Here is a 7025-nt window from a genome sequence, read left to right on the forward strand (position 1 = left end):
GGAATCTTATTTTAAATATATTGTCACCAATATATAAAAAAAAAATTCGGTGTGAAATAAATTAAAGAAAAATTTGATTAAAATATATTTTGGTCGTTATATCATTGTATTATTAATATACATTCCTTGTTACAAAATTACACATTAAATTCTATCTAAAGAAGTAAAAATCTGATGTGGACACCACATGACTTCCTTGTACGCCCATTAAATTACATATACACATTTTTAAAAGTACATAAAATTTTATTTCACTACGACTTCTGATTTTTTTTCATATTTTTTTTTATTTTTTTTATTGTTATTATTATTTATTGTAAAACATTTTTTACAATCGCAGGTTAATAATTATTAATAAATCACTATATTAAAATTCATAACTGAAAAAAAAGAAATGAAGTCGAATTCGAATCGATGCGCCCCTTATAAGATCCAAATATTTCATTAATTAAAATTTTATTTGGCTATAACTGGAACCGATGAAAATAAGTACCACTTATGATATATCGTTGAAAATCTCTCAATGACGGCTTATTACTGCAGTCAAGAAAAAGTTAAAAATCCCAAGTTTTGGGATTTTGGTATTTTTTGCACATTTTTGGTCAAGTCGATTGCAATCAAAAGGGGATGTGCTCAATCAGATGTTACAACAGTCCTAAATCCAAAATTTCACATTTCTACGACTAATCGTTTTTTAGTTATACGAGATTCATACGTACACGCTGCGAGACGTCACACTGAAACTAGTTAAAATGGATTCAGGGATGGTCAAAATGGATATTTCAGTTGAAATCTGAAAACTTATACTGAAATTCTAGGAACCCAAATTAAGGGGTAAACCTGATAGTTTCTTATAGTTTTTGACCAATTGAATAAAACCATATCTTCAGTGAGTAAAAATTTAAATGAGTAAAATTTATTATTAAAACTTATAGAAAATTTAATTCTTAGAAAATTAATATAAAATAGCCCGATAAAAACCAAATACAAGCTCAAGAAATTTGATTTTATTACTAACACTTTTGATATAACTAAAGGATTAGCACATAGAATATTCTTTTACCTTCTACCCGCTCATTCTCCCTCATGAGAGGCTGTTGGTACTTGGTAGAAGGGGGAAACCTTTTGTAAAACCTTTACCTGTAAAACAGGTAACAGTTTTACAAAATTATTTATCTGCGATATCTTTTGATCTTTTAATACAGAGTGTCCCACGAAGAACCGGAGTAACTTTCAGGATATGTTCTACTGGTGAAAATAATGAAAAAAGTTCATATAAACATATGTCTGGAAACGCTTTGTTTTTGAGTTACAACTAGTAAAAGATTTCGCCCGGATTTCACTTTTTCTTATAAAAAGAAGCTCTACTGTAATTTTTGAAACTCAAATTAAGGAGTAAGTTTGATAGTTTCTTATGTAATTTGAGCTGGGAAATAGGATAAAATAGGTCCCAGAACTGTATCTCCAGTAGTTTTTACACTATATTCGATGTTTATAAAATTCGATGTCGAAAACCAATTTTTTTTAGATTTGTAATACAATAGCTTTGTTAAATGAATAATAAATAAATAGAAAGGTTTAGTAAAAAGAGAATTTAATTCTGAGAAAATTAATGTATTTATATTTAAAAAATTCATTTCAAACAATAACAAACAAGCCGGATTAGAAACTGTCTCAAAAAATCAAACCGGATTTGAGAATTTTTTAAATTCTTTATCGTGGAATTTTATTGTTATCGGTTTGTTTACCTGTGAATAAATGAAAAAAAAAAAAGATTTACTACATGTTAACCTTTCCTCCGCTCCGTCTAGAACGGCTTTTCGACATGACAAGTTCTGTATTTATCCCACATTCCATTTTGTAAACTAATTACCCATTTTAAATTAAAAAATTGAGGGAAAGTATTCGATATTTTAATTGGAAAAATGTTATACGATTCTACTTGGTGTGTTATCATAAATGATAAGCAATTCATATTGTAACTCATGATTAACGATATCCTTTTATCACATAGTTAACGAAGTTTTTTTTTTATTTTTTAAAACACCCCCAAGACGACCAGCCCCCGCTAAAAAACTTAACACAGTCGCCTCAGAGTGTCGTGGCAGCGCAGTCTGCTTTTCCTAGCTCGTCCGAACTCGGACATTCCATCGGGGGGTCTCCCGTGCCTCCTCGAAAACATTCTAATCACCGCTTCCGGTGATGAAAATGTTTCTCCGCAGGGGAGCTACCCTTCCCGTGCATACCCTACCTGATCCAGACACGCATTTCGCTTGCCCTTCTCAGTTACGCGTCCCCCCATATACCCCTCGAGGGTCCCCTGTGCCATCGTCGGGGAGCTCCGACCCACCCACTCTTGCGCGTGAGTAGGACCGAACACCCTAGGCATAGAAGTTAACGAAGTTAGTAACATCTTTATGCAACGTCGTAACTGTTAATACTGACGGAATTGTTGGTGGTAATTACGAGTACCAAATCAAAAAAAGTTTTATTAATCGTAGAGAGAAGAAACTGTTACAGTTTTTAAAACTAGGAATACATAAATCGGAACATGTATTTCTCGAGTTGGGATTAATTTAAAACCACAAATCGGCGGGAAGTTAATGGATATGGTTCCAATTATATACTAGGGATACCGTAAAATCTAGTCATATACATCTCAAATGATAATTTTGGTCATTTGAAAAAAAAACTGCTTTTGATTATTAATTTAAACACTCGTTGTCCCCCTATAGAAATATTCATTCGCAAACGAAAAACGTTTTACGTTTTGATTTCTGCTATTCACTAATTACTATTATTACTAGCACATTCAGTCGCGGCTTCGTCCGCGCTTTATGCGTATAGAATTTCAAAACTAGAAATATTTTTTTAATAATTATGTGTAGGCTGTTGATCTCCGAGATTTCGTTATTCACAGCTTATCGGAAAGGATAGTTTAATTTTTATGAATAACGATAAAATAAAATCTCATAAAAATGATAAAATGCGAGAACTATAAAAATTCTTAGTAAATTATATTCCTTGTTTATATTACTGTAACGGATCGTAAAAATAATGAAGCTCAGAAACACATTGTAATCGACCATCAGATCATATAATCGACCATGTAACACAATATCTCTGGCCTTTGTCTTCGTCCACTAATAATAATACAGTTACTCAATTGTAGACGGATTATGTCGGCCTCTAAGTTCACCTTCCCGAATCCCGTCAGCGTGAATAATTAATTTCAAATAGTTTTATTCATTAATAGATCTCGATTCAAGATTAAAATTATCTACGAGACCATTATTATCTTGTAAATGTTTTTCCAATAATTCAATAGGTTCCCTTTTCAAAGTCGGGTTTGTATTTGGTCAATTTCAGATATAAAATAAGTCTGTAACAATTGGGGAATATTTTCAAATTTAACGAGTAAACTACAAATAAAATATTAAACTCGGCTCTGTATTTCAAAAGTAGGTATTAAATTCACTTTTGTTCCTGATGATGTTATTTGAAATAGGCTATTGTACTGTTTAGAATTATCTCAGAAATGTTGATTTCATGTAAAGGATGTGTTTCCAAAAAAAAAAATTATGAAATGGGAAGGATATTGAAATGGTTCAAAAACTACTTTGCTCCAGCGTAGTAAAGTCTAGTAGTTTAATCATCCCATTTTTACTTTCTTGTATGAAGTAAAGGAAGTAATGATCGTGAAAATTTTCGGTTTTCAGATTTTAACGGAAATATCCATTTTGACCATTCCTGAAAATCCATTTTGACTAGTTTCGGCGTGACGTATGTATCTCGCATAACTCAAGAACGATTAGCCGTAAAATGTTGAAATTTTGGATTTAGGACTATTGTAACATCTAGTCATGCACCTCCACTTTGGATTTAAATCGGCTGGACCAAGAGTGTCTAAAAAAGCCCAAAATCCAAACAATTTGGATTTTGGATTTTTTCTTAACTGCAGTAATAAGCCACCATTGAGAGCTTTTAAACGATATTGATAAGTGGTACTTATTTTCATTGGTTCCAGAGTTGTAGCCAAATAAACTTTTATTAATGAAATATTTGATTCAAATATCACATCGGTTCGAATCCGACTTCATTTACTTTTTTTAAACTTTTTTTAATTTAAATATATTGATTTATTAATACTTATTAACCTCTTGATTGAAGAAAGATATGAAACAAATCAGAAGTTATTTGTAAAATAACATTTTATGTATTTTTCATTTTAATTCGAAGTTTTTACTGAGGTTAATAATTATTAATAAATCAATATATTTAAATTAAAAAAAAGAATATATATATATGAAGTCGGATTCGAACCGAAATGTGTATGGTTACGGATCTTACACGTTCTCACTTACACCAAATAACTTCTGGAGCGGCGTGAAACAAAGTAAATATATAAACTAATATAAAATGCTAAAACGGACGCCACAAAAAATGTGATGCAATGTGGTGTTTGCCACGATGCAGTTGTGTGATTATCCACTTTATTAAAGAATTGGAGGATCGTATCTCACTTTCAAATGAAATAAGTTTAGATGAAGTGCAGCAAAAAATGTATATTTGTGATTTAATAGGCGTTCAAGGAAGTTATGTGGTGTCCACATCAGATTTTTTATTTATGATTTATATAGTAGTGTAAGATTGGTGAGGTTTGAACTGCGGTAAACATTCTGGGAGACAAAACGAAGCTACAGTTAAAATTTTGTACTGATTGGTTCAGTAGATTTCGCGGTTATCGGGAGCAACGAAAGAGATATTGTCTCTTTATATTGATAATATATAAGTGAGATATTTGGGGAATAAATAGGTTTAGTATTGTTACTAAGCTCATTTTTTTAATATGTGGTTCGTGAGATAAATTATATCGAAGACAAACTTTTTTCGTTCAAAAAGATACTTCATCCAGATAAAACTAGCGGTTACAACGTTAATTGTTCTTATACACAGTATATTAACTGACAATTATTAGTTAACTAAGTTCATGGTCAAATGTTTTTTTTTATTCAGATTTTTTTTTCTGCTTATTAATTTTCTTGTTTTGTCAGTATCGTTATTTTTATAAATTATTCTGCTTGTTTAAAATTTCTGATAGGGGTTTTATGTTATATAGTATATTGATATATTGGAAAAGTTCCATTCTTGCGTACGCGCACATACATACTAATTTATTAGTACAGATGTAATCGGTTTAAAAAAGAACTCAGATTTTTTAATTTTTATTTCTAAATTTATGTTAATATTCTTTTATTATTTTTTTTTTTTCACCGACCTGACATTGACCTAGTATTTTAGCGTGTTATTTTTTATGTAAATATAAAGAGCAATTACCAGTGGTTGATGTGATAATTATGATAAAAATAATAGTAATTATAGGTTTTAATTTTAATTTAAAGTTTTAATTTTAGTTTTTAAAAAATTGGTAATATTGCATTTATTTCGTAGACTATAATTTGTAATATTGTATAAATTTTTGTTTTTTCTTCCTGTTTAATTTCACTACTTGTATTCTGTTTATTTATTTTCCATATTTACATGTTATCCTTAAGAGGGGAAGTCCGCTTTAGAAGACTGTTCTAGCTTATATCAAATAACCCTCTTTTCATCAGTTGGTCATAACTTAATAGTCGTTTTTGTTTATTGTAACATCTTTTCCTTGCATTATTAGGCCACTTTGGCTGTCCCTATCCCTAGGTTTATCACCAAATATTCACCTGAAATTGCCATAAACAGGAAGAGCGAGAATGGATCTAATTGAGATGTCAATAGGATTTCCATTTAGTATTTGCGGCAACAAAAGCAATTCCATTATTTACTTAATCTTACAGCAGGAGTATAAAAGAATGGCTTATATCATTGGAATTGTTTTATATATCACATGATTGCTGGGATGGACGAGATTGCATTATTAGAAATATTTTTGAGACTACTCTTTCGTATTTCGGGTTTGTGAAGTAAAAATGCTAAAATGTTATTCTTTAACATATACCGTGTGTTTCAAAGTGAATATCGGAGTTTTAAAGCTATGTAATATTTCGCGTGTTTCACGTACATTGATTAATTATACATGAAGTGAAAGAGCAACTCAAACGGTTTTACCTGTGCGCAAGTTTAAAAGCCAACAGATTATGGTTTGCGTGCTAGCTCTGCAAATGAAATGATACACCGTGACGATGTAGACTTTCTTTATCGTGTAATATTCAGTAACGAATCAACATTTCATGTTAATTTAAAAGTAAACATTCATAATGTGCATGTTTGGTGATCAGAAAATCCTCACGAAATATTACAATGTGAACGAGATTTCCCACTTTTTGCCAATATTTTTTTTTCCGTATCCCGACGCACGTTTACAGGCCGTTCTTTTCCGCGGAAGTAAGTGCACAGAATGACCTGTCTTGTTATGCTACAATTGTGGCTCTTTCCTCAACTGCAATACGAACCACTGAATTTTATTTGGGTACAAGATGGTGCGCCTTCTTACGGGCATAATGCTGTACATGATCGGTTGAATGAAATTCTCCCCCACCGCTGGATCGATCGCCGAAGACTGGATGACAGGGCTTGTTTGCCGTGGCCTTCACGTTAGCCCTATCTGACCCCGTGTAATTTTTAACTTTGGGGATTTCTGAAGGATCAAGTGTATGTGCCATCGTTACCGACTGACTTACCCGACTTTAGACACAGGATTGAAGCAGGTGCCGCATCAGTTATTTCAGACTTGCTGATTGAAGTACGGGATGAACTATCCTATCGGCTGGATGTGTGCCGTGTGGCGAATGGTGCTCACATTAAACACTTATAGGAAAAACTGTTTGAGTTGCTCTTTCATTTTATGTATAATTTATCAGTGGAAGTAAAACTTAATAAATGTTACATAACTTTAAAATCCCGATATTCATTTTGAAACAAACGGGTATTTAAGTTAATCAACACAAATTCATTCATCCTGGAAAAAAATATACCGGTTTCTCATTGAGGAAGATTTTTAATCATATATGTTTTGGCTGGGCAGTTGT

This window comes from Lycorma delicatula, chromosome 12, assembly GCF_047948215.1.
Source record: "Lycorma delicatula isolate Av1 chromosome 12, ASM4794821v1, whole genome shotgun sequence".
In the NCBI taxonomy this organism is placed as follows: domain Eukaryota; kingdom Metazoa; phylum Arthropoda; class Insecta; order Hemiptera; family Fulgoridae; genus Lycorma; species Lycorma delicatula.